This window comes from Oncorhynchus clarkii, chromosome 10 (assembly GCF_045791955.1).
Source record: "Oncorhynchus clarkii lewisi isolate Uvic-CL-2024 chromosome 10, UVic_Ocla_1.0, whole genome shotgun sequence".
Taxonomy (NCBI): Eukaryota; Metazoa; Chordata; class Actinopteri; order Salmoniformes; family Salmonidae; genus Oncorhynchus; species Oncorhynchus clarkii.
This window is the reverse complement of record NC_092156.1, coordinates 44,660,847-44,680,508: the sequence shown is the minus strand read 5'-3', so window position 1 is coordinate 44,680,508 and position 19,662 is coordinate 44,660,847. Positions and strand designations below refer to the sequence as shown.

The following is a 19,662-nucleotide window of genomic DNA, read 5'->3' as shown; positions in this document are numbered from 1 at the left end:
TTAACTTCTTGTTAATCCAGCCACCGTGTCAGATTTCAAAAAGGCTTTACGGCGAAAGCAAACCATGCGATTATCTGAGGACAGCGCCCTGGATACAAATGCATGATAATCATATTTTAACCAGGCAGGTGAGCCACGAAAGTCAGAAATAGCGATATAAAAATGCCTTACCTTTGATCATCTTCTTCTGTTGGCACTCCAAAAGGTCCCAGTTACATCACAATTGGTCCTTTTGTTGCATAATGTCCTTCTTTATATCCATAAAAACTCAGTTTAGCTGGCGCGCTTCAGTCAATAATCCACTCAGTTTCCCTCCATCAAAATGCATACAAAATGAATCCCAAACGTTACTAAGAAACTTTTCCAAACAAGTCAAACAACGTTTATAATCAAACCTTAGGTATCCTAATATGCAAATAAACTATAAAATTTAAGACGGAGAATAGTATGTTCATTACCGGAGATTAATGAGAAAGAACGCGCTTTCCTCCACGCGCTTGGAAACACTACAGCCAAAATGGGAGCCACCTAGAAAAACTACAATATCTGGGTCATTTTTCCAAAAACCAGCTTGAAACTCTTTCTAAAGACTGTTGACATCTAGTGGAAGCCCTAGGAGCTGCAATTTGGGAGGACTTGGGCTTATAATTATAGTACTAGCCATTGAAAATAGTGGTAAGCTGAATTTCTTTTGGGGGGGGATGGTTTGTCCTCGGGGTTTCGCCTGTCATATCAGTTCTGCTATACTCACAGACATATTTTTAAAAGGTTTAGAGACTTTAGAGTGTTTTCTATCTAAATCTACCAATTATATGCATAACCTTGCTTCTGGGCCTGAGTAACAGGCAGTTTATTTTGGGCACGCTTTTCATCCGGATGTCAAAATACTGCCCCCTACCCTAGAGAGGTTAACCCTTGCAAGGCTGCCGGCCTTCCAAGCTGCGTCCTCAGAGCATGTGCAGACCGACTGGCTGGAGTGTTTACGGACATATTAAATCTCTCCTTATCCCAGTCTGTTGTCGCCACTTGCTTAAAAATGTCCACCATTGTTCCTGTACCCAAGAAAGATACCTGGGGAGGACTGCCACCAGTCCTCCCTAGGTAACTGAACTAAATTACTATTGCCCTGTAGCACTCACTTCTGTCATCATGAAATGCTTTGAGAGGCTAGTTAAGGATAATATCACCTCCACCTTACCCGACACCCTAGACCCACTACAATTTGCATACCACCCCAACAGATCTATGGATGACACAATTGCCATCGCACTGCACACTGCCCTATCCCATCTGGACAAGAGGAATACCTATGTGAGAATGCTGTTTATCGACTTCAACTCATCCTTCAACACCATAGTGCCCTCCAAGCTCATCACTAAGCTCAGGGCCCTGGGTCTGAACCCCACCCTGTACAACTGGGTCCTGGACTTCCTGACGGTAGGTAACAACATCTCTGCCACGTTGATCCTCAACACGGGGGCCCCACAAAGTTGCTTCCTTAGCCCCCTCCTATACTTCCTGTTCACACATGACTGCGTGGCCACGCACGTCTCCAACTCAATCAAGTTTGCTGACAACACAACAGTGTTAGGCCTAATTACCAACGACGAAGAGACAGCCTACAGGGAGGAGGTGAGAGCCCTGTCGGAGTGGTGCCAGGAAAATAACCTGTCCCTCAACATCAACAAAGGGAAGGAGCTGATCGTGGACTACAGGAGACAGAAGATAGAGGATGCCCCCATCCATATCGACGAGGCCACAGTGGAGAGGGTGAAAAGCTTCAAGTTCCTCGGTGTGCACATCCCTGACAACCTGAAATGGTCCATCCACACAGACCATGTGGTGAAGAAGGCGTAACATAGTCATTGACACTGATCACTTTTAATAATGTTCATATACTGTTTTACCCACTTCATATGTATTCTAGTATATATTCTGTATTCTAGTCAAGGATCATGCTATATAACTACTGCTGTACACACCTTTTCTATTTATATACTGTCCATACTGTCTATACACATCATATAATGTATAATATAATTATTATTATTATATATATATATATATATATATATATATATATATAATATAATGTGGTTTGGGATCACTTAGAAATGTCCTTGTTTTTGAAAGAAAAGCTATTTTTTGTCCATTATACTAACATAAATTGATCATAAATACAGTATAGACATTGTTAATGTTGTATATGACTATTGTAGCTGGAAATGGCAGATTTCTCGCCAATTTCTCACATGGAATAGCCTTCATTTCTCAGAACAAAAATAGACTGCGAGTTTCAGAAGAAAGTTATTTGTTGGTAGTATATATATATATATATATATATATATATATATTGTTTATCTATATTCCAGGCTTTTATTTTGAGGATTTGTGTGTATTGTTTTGTATTGTTAGGTATTACTGCACTGTTCGACCTAGGAACATAAGCATTTTGCTGCACCTGTGATAACATCTGCAAAATATGTGTATGCGACCAATACATTTTAATTTGATTTGATTGATTTAGTAGCCCCACAGCTCTCGGTTCATGGTCTGCGAGCAGACAAGGGTTTGATACAAATCCCATATAGCTAGGTCTGTTCTATCAATCAACACACACTACGAAAGTTGGTGTCGCTATATTGAAATGAGACCCCTTGAAAGCTGTTTTCTTTCAACACCATAGCCAATTGTATAGTAGGTTCACAGTGTGCTAAGAACACTGAATAATGTGTAGGGTCTTAGAAAACCATAGAATAACCCACTCCTCCAAGAGGTACCGTAGGACTGTAATCGCTCGCTCGCACGCGCGCTCGCACGCCCACTCACTCACTGGCCAAGATATAGCAAAGCAGTGCGACAAAAAACAACAACACAGAGTTACACATGGGATAAACAAACGTACAGTCAATAACACAATAGAAAATGATGTGTACAGTGTACAGTGCAAATGTAGAAGAGTAGGGAGGTAAGGCAATAAATAGGCCATAGTGGCGAAATAATAACAATTTAGCATTAACACTGGAGTGATAGATGTGCAGATGATGATGTGCAAGTAGAGATACTGGGGTGCAAAAGTGCAAAAAGATAAATAACGATATGGGTATGACGTAGTCGGGTGTGCTATTTACAGATTGGCTATGTACAGGCACAGTGATCAGTAAGCTGCTCTGACAACTGATGCTTAAAGTTAGAGAGGGAGATATAAGACTCAAGCTTCAGTGATTTTGGCAATTTGTTCCAGTCAATTGGCACCGGAGAACTGGAAGGAAAGGCGGCCAAAGGAAGTGTTGGCTTTGGGGATGACCAGTGAAATATACCTGCTGGAGTGTGTGCTACGGGTGAGTGTTGCAATGGCTTTACCTAGCAAAGACTTATAGATGACCTGGAGCCAGTGGGTTTGGCGACGAATATGTAGTGAGGGCCAGCCAACGAGAGCATACAGTTCGCAGTGCTGGGTAGTATGTAGGGCTTTGGTGACAAAATGGATCGTATTGTGATAGACTACATCCAGTTTGCTGAGTAGAGTGTTGGAGGCTATTTTGTAAATGACATCGCCGAAGTCAAGGATCGGTAGGATAGTCAGTTTTACGAGGGTATGTTTTGCAGCATGAGTGAAGGATGCTTTGTTGCAAAATAGGGAGCCGATTCTAGATTTAATTTTGGATTGGAGATGCTTAATGTGAATCTGGAAGGAGAGTTTACAGTCTAACCAGACACCTATGTATTTGTCCACATATTCTAAGTCAGAACTGTCCAGAGTAGTGATGCTAGTCGGGCGGAGTGTACGCCGGCAGCAATCGGCTAGCTGAGAGAGGGGCCTAGCTCGAGGCTAGCTCCAGGCTAACTGGTGCTTGCTTCGGGACAGAGACATTAGCCAGGAGTAGCCATTCGGATAGCAGCTAGCTAGCTGCGATGATCCGGTGTAAGGGTTCTTCCAGCTCTTACTAAATCATCCCCCTCCAAATGAATCTCCTCTCTGTGAATACCTACTCCCTAAACAGCTGTGTGTTTGTGTGAATACCAGTATGACGAGTGTACAGTATTACCCATGGAAAGAGATCACTTTAACACAACTGACCCAGAAGAAATGTCAGGAATGATTTTCCTGTTATTATTTTATTATTTTGTGGGAAATGATTTTGAGCGGTCATTGAGTATAGACACAATACTTCTATGTCTTTTTAATTCATTTTGCATCAGATGAGCAAATGGAACACTTCTAGTTGGTCAGCTGGTTAGGGTTATCGCTAAGATTAATACTCCACTTGCTTTGTAGTGAATGACCTTGGGATTCACTGGGATCTCAGAGTAAGAAGAGTTAATTACACACACACACACACACACACACACACACACACACACACACACACACACACACACACACACACACACACACACACACACCACGTCCCACCTGCCACCTGTTCTGAGCTGCAGTTGAACTGTGGCTCATTGTGAATCTAATGGAGGTCTAGCGGCTGTATGCAAAGCAGGCCCAGGAAGGAATTCTGGGAGGAGGTGGAGCTTCTAGGGAGAAAGACTGATATATCAGTCAGGAGGAACAGAAAGACAGATTATACAGAATCAGAATCACATGGAGTCAATTATCTATTACATTTCTAAGGGAATTGAATGAAAGAAGTTTAAATCTAAGAGCTTTCTTGTTCACGTACATTTCCCTTTTACATGATTATCTCTACATTATGGACATGAGGTAGCATTTACTGTACAAAAATAAATACAACTATAGCCTATAGTTTGTACCCAGTGGATCAGTGTGGACCTCCGAGAGTTTTGGAGCTCTCTACCTTGAGACTGGTCCCTCTATTGGCCCTGGCTCTATCAAAGAGAGCCGTTGTTGTCAGCTGATCCCAGGACTGTTTTCTCTCTGTCTGTTCAAGTGAAGAGGAGGATAAAATAATATTTTCATTCCTTCAATGACTTCTGTTTCCGTGGTGACCTTGACAGGGAAATCACGCGAGAGGTGAGGGTTTGGGCTTTAAAGAGATGACATCTGCTGTGGTTTGGCCTGTGTGTGGTGGTCTGCTCTCCGCTGTGATCAGGGTCTGTGCTGTGCGCCCTCCCCTGTGCTGTGAGGAGAGAGCGTATGGAGAACAAGGCTGTTGTTTTGACGCGTCATTTTATAGGCTTTGAAGTAACGTGTGTCCGAATACAAATGTACAAAATTACAATAGGGATTTATGTCGTCCAACATTTTCAGAGCTACGTAAAAGCAATCAGAAATACTCCAATCCTGCAGAAATATTCTGCACAGCTAGTCATCCTAGTCTCAAGAGGTGATGATTGGTTATCCTAACAGCTCCCCCCTGTAACAGAGCAGAACTGGATATGCCTCTTCAACGTCCACAACAGACCCCATTCCCCAGTTGGCCTGCCCCCCCCTCCCCTCCACCAGCCGTAATGCTACATAGAGCCATGAGCCTGAGCCAGATCTAGAGGCTGAGCCTGCCTATCCTGCTCAGTGAGGCTCAACTTAGGCAGGCTCCTACAGCCAGCCCTCCCCCAATCCTCATCCACATCACTGGGCCAGCTCTAAATCACAGTCCTTCTACAGCTCCTCCTGCTTTAGCCGGGGAACTTCAGCATTCATGTTTGATCAGAGCCAAAGAGCAGGGAAAATAACAGCTCTTCATGGATAGAGTAATAGTTGAATAGGAAACATCCCCAGTAATATCTGGGATAATGGTGGGCCGTGTACTGTATAGCCAGTAGGCAGTGGTGTGTGTGCTGGCTCCCTGTGGCTTGTTTGACACGTGTACAGTCCTGTTTCTGTCAAGACGGCATATTCTAATGTGGCAACCGTAATGCAAGCCCTGCCGAGCAAGAAGAGGAAGGGCAATTTAAGGCACGTTAGCCTCATGTCTCCGTTGCTACTTTTCTGCCTTTTTTTCCACAGCTTGTGGTCTTAAATTGGCATCACGGTATCATTTTGAAGATGCTGCGTATGATGAATAATCCAACCAGAATACATTTTTTTTTAAATTAAGTATTGCGCTATTTATTGATGAATCACAGAGAGAAGTCTCTTGATGACAGAGCGATTCTGTTTTCCCCCCTGGGCAGTTGACATATTTAAGCATTACAAAAACCTCTTGTTATCTAACCCTACCATCGTGTACATAGAAAAAAGAGTGTTGTTTGTTGATTGCCGGTGCTGTTGTTTTTTTTAATGTTGGATTGGATCAGAGATGGAGAAACAGGAGATGCTCCTTAGGGGCAGTGCACTCATACAGTGAAAAGTACACTAACTGCCTCCCTGCCTGTCAGTCTGCTGACATTGCCCAATAAATAGGTCAGTGTTTTACCCTACAGTCAGTGAAGGATAAGAAATGTATGGGCTCCTGTGATACGTTCATCTTTAGCTGTCCCTGTGGACACTGACCACTCAGCAGTACTAAAGCATCCATTAGTCATGTGACTAGCCAGAGGGCCACACCCATGGGGGAGGGAAAAGAAGGGAACTTCCTGCAGTCAACCTGCTGATGACATCATACGTGTACAGCAGAGATATAGTTAACTAACAGTGCAAATGCTTTTACTTTCTATGTACTTATCCTTTCACTTCTAGTGCATTGATTCTAGCTCCCAGTATTTACAGGATAGTGTATTGTGCGTTCCCTGATGAATAGATAGAGTACTCATTGAGTATGCTTGATATTACAGACCCCAATGCCTGCGGTTGTTGACACAAATCATCATATTCATGAATATGCCCCCGTGGCCTACACGCAGGTGTAGTCTTGATGATGTAGTCCTTGTAGAGGACCATGAGTCAGAGGTGCCATCGATGAAGCCCTGTGCTGTGGCCCTGTGGCCCTGTCTGTCTGTGGAGGAATAATGGGATGCATTCGCAAGTGTTGTTTCAATGACCTGCGGGCGGAAGGCTTTGAACTTCCTTTCACTTTGATTGGCTGACCAGATAAGGGACCTGATTGGTCTGTGTTATTACTGTAATGGTCACATAAGGCCTGCGTCTGGGCGCTGGATATGAACTACAGTACAACACTGCTCTATAATAGTGACCTAATGAAAAGCACAACTGTTTTACCACAAGGCAGTGTAGACGATCTCTCAACATGGCGCCTGTTTTTACGTAACAAGGGCCATGACTGATGACATCATGGTAACCACAGGATTGATATCTTTCTCAGAGGTAGGCTATTGAGTCTAGCATGGAATATTTCATGATTAACAGGACAGAGATACGGGCCCTAAGTTCCTCCAGGAACGAAGAGGATCAAGTAAATAAGTTAGGTTAGAGACATTGGAAATCAGTTGATCTTTTCTGATCAAAGATACCGGGTAGCGTTAGCCGCTTGTGATCAATCTAACTCCGTACTCTAAGCTGTTCGAAGATAGTGTGCAGGGTAACCATACTGCAGGTCGGGAGACAGACAGTCCTCTATTCTGTAAAAGTGAAACTAATGACCTCTCACTCCTCGTGGGGAGTGTGACACAATCTAACAGAAGCCCTCATGTGCATTCAGGTATATCCAGAAAAACTGCTTCAGATGGGGAATATACTGTAGCGTGACTCACCACACCCAAACAAGTGTAGGAACTAGCTTTGTGTTGACTGTTTCAGTCCCACCCATATAAAAAAATACTATTGTTTACTAAATAACAAACTATAGTATATGCTAGTATATACTGCAGTGTTTTTACATTGCTGTAGTATTTACTATAGTGTTTTTGTTTTACTATCTTTGACACAGAACTGGGTCTTCCTCCTTGAGGAAACCTACTGGACATATACTAAAAGAGGACATTTCCATAACCTGTAGGCAACACAATATATGGTCAATACTTGGCATGTAGGTTTCTCACTCATGGGGGGCACAAATTGGGCTATGGGGAAGAGAAATGGGTGGGGTATATGCAAATTAAATATGAGCATATCGACACAGTCTGTACTATAGTATTCTACAGTATACTACAGTTTACGACAGAATTCTATAGTAGGCCTGAGTACTATATTATCGAGGGTTACTACAGTGTGTAGGATAATATGTTGCAGTTTACTACTGAATTCTACAGTAAGTTCTACACATGATCAAGGGATACTACATTGTGCAGTATAGTATTCTACAGTATTCTACAATTTACTAAAGTTTACTACAGAATTCTATAGTAAGTCATGCACATGATCGAGGGATACTATAGTGTGTAGTATACTACAGTTTACTGCAGAATTCTATAGTAAATACTGTTGTATTCTATAGTAAACTGTAGTATTTTTTTCATGTGGGCAGGGACACGGCTACTTTAATGTCTTATCACTGAAAACACACCCTCTCTCTCACTCACTTACACACACATATACTGTACATACACACACTGCAGCACTTATCTGCTTTATGAGGTGGAGTCAGCCCATCTCCCCACACTGTGAGTGAACCACCTCTGTCTACCTCTCTGACAGACATAAATCAGGGGGTTTCTCATGGGAATGATCTGACTTAAATCTAACAAACTGTTATCCCATGCTGAGGCTTGATGATGTAACAAACTCTCCACAAACATTTAGATAAAGGCTTCTAATCCACACACACTCAAGCGCGCATGCACACACACTACAGTAGGGATGGGCGCGGTTAATTGAATATCCGGATATACGAACGCATTTTAGTGATCAATTACTTGGGGGTGGCAGGTAGCCTAGTGGTTAGGGCTTTGGACTAGTAACCCGCAAGGTTGCTAGATCAAATCCCCGAGCTGACAAGCTAAAAATCTGTTGTTCTTCCCCTGCCTTGTTAACCCGCTGTTGTCATTAGGCCTATTCTAAGAACGCAAAACACTCACCAGAAATACAGAATCAGTTCCATTATGGTGAAAATATTACCTCTCTTTCACTGTTGCTGTTAGCCAAACCACTGGAGAAAAGCAGCATGTCTTCTGTTTACCTCTGCCATTCATCGAGAGTCAATAGCAATTACTATCCGGATAATTTAAAAAAATGATGATATTAGTCGAATAATCAAATAATTTAAAATCTGCATCCATACCACGCATAGGCACACACACGCACACGCACTTCAAAGGGGAAACCTGGAACAAGATGGCGCCAACGATTGTTGCCCTGTTGCTAGCTCCCAACCAACGTCGCAGGCTTTTGTTTATTTTAGTGTTATTTTTTACTTTAATTGAACAGAAAGGTTCCAGTGTTATGTCCTATGAATGACAAGAACTTCTGGACATCAGATCGAGGATAAATCACCACAAGTTTGAATTTCCGGAGCTGGATCCTTTGTCTGGATTACCCGAAGCAGTTCCTTTCATCACTGGAGCCCTTTTTCCAAGAAGATGCAGCCGGAGAAGGTAAGGCGAGCTTTAGTACTAGTCCGATTTAAGTTAAAAGGGTAAACCACCCTCCGCTTCCTAGTATATTACTTGCTAATGTACAGTCTCTGGAAAATAAAGTTTGCAAGCTCAGAGCGCCGATTACCTACCAGATAAATACAAGAGACTAACTTAACTGCCTCACATAGACTTGGATTTTGGGGGAGGGGCCTTTATCAGGCTATACAGCCATCAGGGTTTTCCAGACATCGCACGGACTAGGAAAAATTACTTTGCGGGAAAAACAAAGGTGGAGGAGTATGTTAAAATCAACAACTCATAGTGCGATTGTAGGAATGTACAAAACCCTTAAGAGTTTCTGTTCCCCTGACCTGGAGTACCTCACGATCAAATGCCAACCCCATTATCTCCTGAGAAAAGGCACCTGTGGTATGGTCTGTACAACGCTGGTCTGACCAATCGGAATCCATGCTACAAGACTGTTTTGTTCATGTGGACAGGGATATGTTCCGGGCCGCCTCTGGGAATAACATCAACAAATACACGGACTCTGTCTCTGGGTTCATCAGAAAGCGCATAGAAGATGTTGTTCCTGTAGTGACGATTAGAATATACCCAAACCAAAATCCTTGGATAGATAGCAGCATTCGCACAAAACTGAAAGCAAGAATCAACGCATTTAACCACGGCAAGGTGACTGGAAACATGGACGGAGTACAAACAGACCACCTATGACCTCCACAAGGCAATCAACAAGGCAAAAAGACAGTACAGGGAGAAAGTGGAGTCGCAATTCAATGGCTGAGACATGAGACGTATGTGGCAGGGACTTCAGAGTGTCACTGATTATAAAGGGAAAAACAGCACACCTTTTTCCCACGCTTCGAGGAAAACAACACAGAGCCGCCGAATTGGACCCCTGCTGCTCAAGAGGACTGCGGGCTTCCGATCTCTGTAGCTGTTGTGAGTAGGACCTTCAAGCGTGTTTACCCTCGCAAGGCTGCTGGCCCAGACGGCATCCCAAGCCACACTCTCAGAGAATGCGCAGACCAGCTGGCTGGAATGTTTACGGACATTTACAACCTCTCCCTATCCCAGTCTGTCATCCCCACTTGCTTCAAGATGGCCACCATTGTTCCTATGCCCAAGCATGCAAAGGTAACTGAACTAAATGACTATCACCCTCACACATTCACTTCTGTCAATATGAAGTGCTTTGAAATGCTAATCAAGGACCATATCACCTCCACCTCCATTGAACCACTGCAATTTGTATACCGCCCCAACAGATCCACGGACAACACAATCGCCATTGCACTGCACACCGCTCTATCCCACTTGGACATGTGAGAATCCTGTTTATAGACTATGGCTCAGCTTTTAACACCGTAGTGTTCTCTAAACTTGTCACTAAGCTTAGGGCCTTGGGTCTGAACTCCTCCCTGTGCCATTGGGTCCTAGATTTCCTGAGGGTCGGCAACAACACCTCCGCCACACTGATCCTCAACACGGGGGCCCCACAGGGGAGTCTTCTCAGCCCCATCCTGTACTCCCTGTTCACCCATGACTGCGTGGCCAAGCACGACTCCAACTCATCAAGTTTGCTAACGACACGGCAGTGTTAGGCCTGATTAGCAACAACAATGAGACAGCCTACAGGGAGGAGGTGAGGGCCCTGGTGGAGTGTTGCCAGGAAAATAACCTCTCCCTCAACATCAACAAAATGAAGGAGCTGACCGTGGACTACAGGAGACAGAAGAGGAAGCATGCTCCCATCCACATTGATGGGCCACAGTGGATAGGGTCAAAAGCTTCAAAGTTCCTCGGTGTGCGTATCACTGAGGACCTGGAATGGTCTCACCACACCGACAGCGTGGTGAGGACAACAGCGCCCCTAGAACTTCAGTCAGCTGAAGAAATTTGGCATGACCCCAGGACCTTCACGAGCGTCTACAGATTCTGCTGGGCTGCATCACTGCCTGATATGGCAACTGCACCACCCTCAACCGCATTGCTCTGTGCGGTCAGCCCAACGCATCATCGGGGGCACGATGCCTGCCCTCCAGGACATTTACAGCACAAAGGAAGACCAAAAAGATCATTAAGGACCTGAGCCACAGACTGTTTACTCTGCTACGGTCTGACAGACAGAGTCAGTACAGATGCATCAAAGCCAAGGCCGAGAGACAAAAAAACTGCTTATATTACCAGACCATCAGACTGTTGAACAGCTTCTATTACCATCAGACTGTTGAACAGCTTCTATTACCATCAGACTGTTGAACAGCTTCTTTTACCATCAGACTGTTGAACAGCTTCTATCACCAGGCCATCAGACTGTTGAACAGCTTCTACTGCCAGGCCATCAGACTGTTGAACAGCTTATATTACCATCAGACTGTTGAACAGCTTCTATCACCAGGCCTTCAGACTGTTGAACAGCTTCTATCACCAGACCATCAGACTGTTGAACAGCTTCTATCACCAGGCCTTCAGACTGTTGAACAGCTTCTATCACCAGACCATCAGACTGTTGAACAGCTTCTATTAATCAAATCAAATCAAATCAAATCAAATTTTATTTGTCACATACACATGGTTAGCAGATGTTAATGCGAGTGTAGCGAAATGCTTGTGCTTCTAGTTCCGACAATGCAGTAATAACAAGTAATCTAACTAACAATTCCAAAACTACTGTCTTGTACACAGTGTAAGGGAATAAAGAATATGTACATAAGGATATATGAATGAGTGATGGTACAGAGCAGCATAGGCAAGATACAGTAGATGGTATCGGGTACAGTATGTACAAATGAGATGAGTATGTAAACAAAGTGGCATAGTTTAAAGTGGCTAGTGATACATGTATTACATAAGGATACAGTCGATGATATAGAGTACAGTATATACGTATGCATATGAGATGAATAATGTAGGGTAAGTAACATTATATAAGGTAGCATTGTTTAAAGTGGCTAGTGATATATTTACATAATTTCCCATCAATTCCCATTATTAAAGTGGCTGGAGTTGAGTCAGTGTCAGTGTGTTGGCAGCAGCCACTCAGTGTTAGTGGTGGCTGTTTAACAGTCTGATGGCCTTGAGATAGAAGCTGTTTTTCAGTCTCTCGGTCCCAGCTTTGATGCACCTGTACTGACCTCGCCTTCTGGATGATAGCGGGGTGAACAGGCAGTGGCTCGGGTGGTTGATGTCCTTGATGATCTTTATGGCCTTCCTGTGACATCGGGTGGTGTAGGTGTCCTGGAGGGCAGGTAGTTTGCCCCCGGTGATGCGTTGTGCAGACCTCACTACCCTCTGGAGAGCCTTACGGTTGAGGGCGGTGCAGTTGCCATACCAGGCGGTGATACAGCCCGCCAGGATGCTCTCGATTGTGCATCTGTAGAAGTTTGTGAGTGCTTTTGGTGACAAGCCAAATTTCTTCAGCCTCCTGAGGTTGAAGAGGCGCTGCTGCGCCTTCTTCACGATGCTGTCTGTGTGAGTGGACCAATTCAGTTTGTCTGTGATGTGTATGCCGAGGAACTTAAAACTTGCTACCCTCTCCACTACTGTTCCATCGATGTGGATAGGGGGGTGTTCCCTCTGCTGTTTCCTGAAGTCCACAATCATCTCCTTAGTTTTGTTGACGTTGAGTGTGAGGTTATTTTCCTGACACCACACTCCGAGGGCCCTCACCTCCTCCCTGTAGGCCGTCTCGTCGTTGTTGGTAATCAAGCCTACCACTGTTGTGTCGTCCGCAAACTTGATGATTGAGTTGGAGGCGTGCGTGGCCACGCAGTCGTGGGTGAACAGGGAGTACAGGAGAGGGCTCAGAACGCACCCTTGTGGGGACCCAGTGTTGAGGATCAGCGGGGAGGAGATGTTGTTGCCTACCCTCACCACCTGGGGGCGGCCCGTCAGGAAGTCCAGTAGTCCGCCACAGGGCGGGGTCGAGACCCAGGGTCTCGAGCTTGATGACGAGCTTGGAGGGTACTATGGTGTTGAATGCCGAGCTGTAGTCGATGAACAGCATTCTCACATAGGTATTCCTCTTGTCCAGATGGGTTAGGGCAGTGTGCAGTGTGGTTGAGATTGCATCGTCTGTGGACCTATTTGGGCGGTAAGCAAATTGGAGTGGTTTAGGGTGTCAGGTAGGGTGGAGGTGATATGGTCCTTGACTAGTCTCTCAAAGCACTTCATGATGACGGATGTGAGTGCTACGGGGCGGTAGTCGTTTAGCTCAGTTACCTTAGCTTTCTTGGGAACAGGAACAATGGTGGCCCTCTTGAAGCATGTGGGACAGCAGACTGGTATAGGGATTGATTGAATATGTCCGTAAACACACCGGCCAGCTGGTCTGCGCATGCTCTGAGGGCGCGGCTGGGGATGCCGTCTGGGCCTGCAGCCTTGCGAGGGTTAACACGTTTAAATGTCTTACTCACCTCGGCTGCAGTGAAGGAGAGATCGCATGTTTTCATTGCAGGCCGTGTCAGTGGCACTGTATTGTCCTCAAAGCGGGCAAAACAGTTATTTAGTCTGCCTGGGAGCAAGACATCCTGGTCCGTGACTGGGCTGGATTTCTTCCTATAGTCCGTGATTGACTGTAGACCCTGCCACATGCCTCTTGTGTCTGAGCCGTTGAATTAAGATTCTACTTTGTCTCTGTACTGGCGCTTAGCTTGTTTGATAGCCTTGCGGAGGGAATAGCTGCACTGTTTGTATTCGGTCATGTTACCAGACACCTTGCCCTGATTAAAAGCAGTGGTTCGCGCTTTCAGTTTCACACGAATGCTGCCATCAATCCACGGTTTCTGGTTAGGGAATGTTTTAATCGTTGCTATGGGAACGACATCTTCAACGCACGTTCTAATGAACTCGCACACCGAATCAGCGTATTCGTCAATGTTGTTATCTGACGCAATACGAAACATCTCCCAGTCCACGTGATGGAAGCAGTCTTGGAGTGTGGAGTCAGCTTGGTCGGACCAGCGTTGGACAGACCTCAGCGTTGGAGCCTCTTGTTTTAGTTTCTGTCTGTAGGCAGGGATCAACAAAATGGAGTCGTGGTCAGCTTTTCCGAAAGGGGAGCGGGGCAGGGCCTTATATGCGTCGCGGAAGTTAGAGTAACAATGATCCAAGGTCTTTCCACCCCTGGTTGCGCAATCGATATGCTGATAAAATTTAGGGAGTCTTGTTTTCAGATTAGCCTTGTTAAAATCCCCAGCTACAATGAATGCAGCCTCCGGATAAATCGTTTCCAGTTTGCAGAGAGTTAAATAAAGTTCGTTCAGAGCCATCGATGTGTCTGCTTGGGGGGGGATATATACGGCTGTGATTATAATCGAAGAGAATTCTCTTGGTAGATAATGCGGTCTACATTTGATTGTGAGGAATTCTAAATCAGGTGAACAGAGGGATTTGAGTTCCTGTATGTTTCTTTCATCACACCATGTCACGTTGGCCATGAGGCATACGCCCCCGCCCCTCTTCTTACCAGAAAGATGTTTGTTTCTGTCAGCGCGATGCGTGGAGAAACCCGTTGGCTGCACCGCTTCGTATAGAGTCTCTCCAGTGAGCCATGTTTCAGTGAAGCAAAGGACGTTACAGTCTCTGATGTCCCTCTGGAATGCTACCCTTGCTCGGATTTCATCAACCTTGTTGTCAAGAGACTGGACATTGGCAAGAAGAATGCTAGGGAGTGGTGCACGGTGTGCCCGTCTCCGGAGTCTGACCAGAAGACCGCCTCGTTTCCCTATCTTTCGTAGTCGTTTTTTTGGGTCGCTGCATAGGATCCACTCCGTTGTCCTGTTTGTAAGGCAGAACACAGGATCCGCGTCGCGAAAAACATATTCTTGGTCGTACTGATGGTGAGTTGACGCTGATCTTATATTCAGTAGTTCTTCTCGACTGTATGTAATGAAACCTAAGATGACCTGGGGTACTAATGTAAGAAATAACACGTAAAAAAACAAAAAACTGCATAGTTTCCTAGGAACGCGTAGCGAGGCGGCCATCTCTGTCGGCGCCGGAAGCCAGACCATCAGACTGTTGAACAGCTTCTATCACCAGACCATCAGACTGTTGAACAGCTTCTATCACCAGGCCTTCAGACTGTTGAACAGCTTCTATCACCAGGCCTTCAGACTGTTGAACAGCTTCTATCACCAGACCATCAGACTGTTGAACAACTTCTATTACCAGGACTTCAGACTGTTGAACAGCTTCTATCACCAGACCATCAGACTGTTGAACAGCTTCTATCACCAGGCCTTCAGACTGTTGAACAGCTTCTATCACCAGGCCTTCAGACTGTTGAACAGCTTCTATCACCAGACCAGCAGACTGTTGAACAACTTCTATTACCAGGCCTTCAGACTGTTGAACAGCGATTACTAGCCGTCTACCAGGTGATGCACACTCACTCACATGAAACACACACAAGCTGTCACACACACTTCATACTCACAAACACACACACATACACACTCACCCACTCACACACAGCAAACACTGCTGCCCCATGTCATAGAGACATTGAACCAATGGACACTTCCCGTTTCACAATGTTTCACAAAAACTGTATTCCTGCAACGCTTGTGATTGTTTTCACATTTCATTTATGCCCTTTCTTGCACTAGGATTTTTTTTGGGGGCACCATGATGTTCTGATAAACATTTTTTAAAAATTGCATTCAAGCCTCAGTTTTGGATTTATTAAATTTTTCGACAGTGTGCAGGTCTCCATCTCTTTCAATACTGTATTCCCGACATCGCTCATTCTAATGTTTATACTACTGTACTTTGTATTTAGCTACACTGCTTTTGCACACCGCATATACTGGATTCTACTAATGTACATATAATTCTTAGTATTGTCACGCCCTGAGGCTTTTATTCTCTATTTTGGTTAGTCCAGGGTGTGACTAAGGTGGGCATTCTAGTTTCTTTATTTCTATGTTTTCTATTTCTTTGTGTTTGGCCGGGTGTGGTTCTCAATCAGAGACAGTTGTCTATCGTTGTCTCTGATTGAGAACCATACTGAGGTAGCCCTTTTTCCCACCTGTCTTTGTGGGAAGTTGACTTTGTTTAGGGCACGTAGCCTTTGAGCGTCACATTTTTTTTTGTTTTTTGTAGTGTTTATTGTTTTGTTCGGTGTCATTTTGATTAAATAAAATAAAATGTACACTCACCACGCTGCACCTTGGTCCTCTCCTTTCAACAGCCGTGACAAGTATATCTGGTGTAAATTCATCCTCTGTATGTGCATATAGATTGCATTTTGATTAATGTTACAGTGCTATCTGGTTTGTTAATTGGATTCGTCCCGACATTCATTCTTCATTTCTTGTTGTACTTTCTTTTTCTTTTCTTTTTTTTACATTAAAATGATTTGTGAACTTGTTTGACATTTTACTGTATTTTTAGGCGCTAGTAACATCAGCATTTCGCCACACCAGCTATAACATCTGCTAAGCTGTATACGCGACCGACAAGCTTCGATTTGATTTGACACACACAGACATTTGCAAGTGGTCCGGGAGTGAATCCTGTGCTGCCTGGTGGCTTTTGTTCACTAATGTAGGTCTCCAGTCTAAGAGGCTGCATGGCCCTGAGACTGTTGGACTGTAAATCACATGATGGGCCTCCAGGGCGAGGCTGTGAAAAGAGCCTAAGATGGAGGATGAGGGAGGGGATGAGAGATATGAACATGTAGCCCAGCGCTCACTCTCCATATCCCGGTTGCGATTTCACAGTCGAACAAAGTCATTGGACACCATTCCAGCGCCAGACAGCTCATTTGCTCGCGTCCTTCTAACAGCCTGAGAAGAATGTGCTGTCTCTTGAAGGTTGCGCTTCCTTGACTTTCACTTGGTTACATTGGGAGAGGGAATTACCCTAATTTAACTGAATCTGTAGCTGTTTTCCTCATCTCAAACTGTAGTCAACAGGGTTCAGGTTGACAATGAGTATACTGTCTTGAGCCTAACCTTAACTTGCACAGATGAATCCCCATACATTCTTCCAGATGGCTATCCCATCTTTATCCGGGAGCCCTCTCCACATGACCTAAATAGGTCAATGTTCCTGATGTAGTTGGAATCCCTAACTAGGGGTGTGCTCTACTGCAAGCTGCAGATCTGTCTCACTGTCCTGTATGCTGCTGCCATTCCTAGAGGGCCTACTGTTTACTATGCGGAGCATGCTCCTGTCACTCTCATGATATTACCCTGGTCCCGATGCTCCAGGAGAGGGCTTCAAAAGCCCACAGCTGCAATAACAATGTAAGAGAGCAGCAGAGAAAAATAAGAAACTCTGTTGGAGCCTCTGCTTCATATTATATTACTGCCCTAACCTAGGCCCTACCCTTACTGGGCCCTACCCTTGCTGCAGCTGAGCAGCCATGCCCTATAACACACATTCTAAATCGCTGGCCCAAACGTCCGCCTCACACATTCACATTTAGGTACAGAGATGCCTGAGAGGATGTTGTGTGACGTGTAACAGGCACAGCAATGTAATGGAACACAATGTGACATACACTGCAAATGGCGAGATACAGTGCCTTGCGAAAGTATTCGGCCCCCTTGAACTTTGCGACCTTTTGCCACATTTCAGGCTTCAAACATAAAGATATAAAACTGTATTTTTTTGTGAAGAATCAACAACAAGTGGGACACAATCATGAAGTGGAACGACATTTATTGGACATTTCAAACTTTTTTAACAAATCAAAAACTGAAAAATTGGGCGTGCAAAATTATTCAGCCCCTTTACTTTCAGTGCAGCAAACTCTCTCCAGAAGTTCAGTGAGGATCTCTGAATGATCCAATGTTGACCTAAATGACTAATGATGATAAATACAATCCACCTGTGTGTAATCAAGTCTCCGTATAAATGCACCTGCACTGTGATAGTCTCAGAGGTCCGTTAAAAGCGCAGAGAGCATCATGAAGAACAAGGAACACACCAGGCAGGTCCGAGATACTGTTGTGAAGAAATTTAAAGCCGGATTTGGATACAAAAATATTTCCCAAGCTTTAAACATCCCAAGGAGCACTGTGCAAGCGATAATATTGAAATGGAAGGAGTATCAGACCACTGCAAATCTACCAAGACCTGGCCGTCCCTCTAAACTTTCAGCTCATACAAGGAGAAGACTGATCAGAGATGCATCCAAGAGGCCCATGATCACTCTGGATGAACTGCAGAGATCTACAGCTGAGGTGGGAGACTCTGTCCATAGGACAACAATCAGTCGTATATTGCACAAATCTGGCCTTTATGGAAGAGTGGCAAGAAGAAAGCCATTTCTTAAAGATATCCATAAAAAGTGTCGTTTAAAGTTTGCCACAAGCCACCTGGGAGACACACCAAACATGTGGAAGAAGGTCAGATGAAACCAAAATTGAACATTTTGGCAACAATGCAAAACGTTATGTTTGGCGTAAAAGCAACACAGCTCATCACCATGAACACACCATCCCCACTGTCAAACATGGTGGTGGCAGCATCATGGTTTGGGCCTGCTTTTCTTCAGCAGGGACAAGGAAGATGGTTAAAATTGATGGGAAGATGGATGGAGCCAAATACAGGACCATTCTGGAAGAAAATCTGATGGAGTCTGCAAAAGACCTGAGACTGGGACGGAGATTTGTCTTCCAACAAGACAATGATCCAAAACATAAAGCAAAATCTACAATGGAATGGTTCAAAAATAAACATATCCAGGTGTTAGAATGGCCAAGTCAAAGTCCAGACCTGAATCCAATCGAGAATCTGTGGAAAGAACTGAAAACTGCTGTTCACAAATGCTCTCCATCCAACCTCACTGAGCTCGAGCTGTTTTGCAAGGAGGAATGGGAAAAAATGTCAGTCTCTCGATGTGCAAAACTGATAGAGACATACCCCAAGCGACTTACAGCTGTAATCGCAGCAAAAGGTGGCGCTACAAAGTATTAACTTAAGGTGGCTGAATAATTTTGCACACCCAATTTTTCAGTTTTTGATTTGTTAAAAAAGTTTGAAATATCCAATAAATGTCGTTCCACTTCATGATTGTGTCCCACTTGTTGTTGATTCTTCACAAAAAAATACAGTTTTATATCTTTATGTTTGAAGCCTGAAATGTGGCAAAAGGTCGCAAAGTTCAAGGGGGCCGAATACTTTCGCAAGGCACTGTATGTTTCTGAAACATGTTTCGTCGTGGGCCTACATAAAACATTGATCGATTTGAACGTCAAGTGTGTTTTAATAACTGGAAGCGCCTGTTTGTACTGAGGCCTGGTTGAATCTCTGATGATCAGGCTACACATGGAAAATACCGTACAGGCTGCAACTGCA

The 19,662-nt window shown here is 44.4% G+C and overlaps 1 protein-coding gene and 1 non-coding gene across 2 annotated transcripts in view; one reads left to right on the top strand and one right to left on the bottom strand.

Moving 5' to 3' along the window:
• Nucleotides 1-19,662, top strand: part of LOC139418563 (serine/threonine-protein kinase PAK 3-like) — a 59,797-nt gene that overhangs the window by 9,855 nt on the left and 30,280 nt on the right. The gene's annotated exons all lie outside the window — the stretch shown is intronic.
• LOC139419838 (U7 small nuclear RNA) lies at nt 7,742-7,795 on the bottom strand. Its single transcript, XR_011635450.1, has one exon. It is a non-coding gene; the product is annotated as a U7 small nuclear RNA (small nuclear RNA).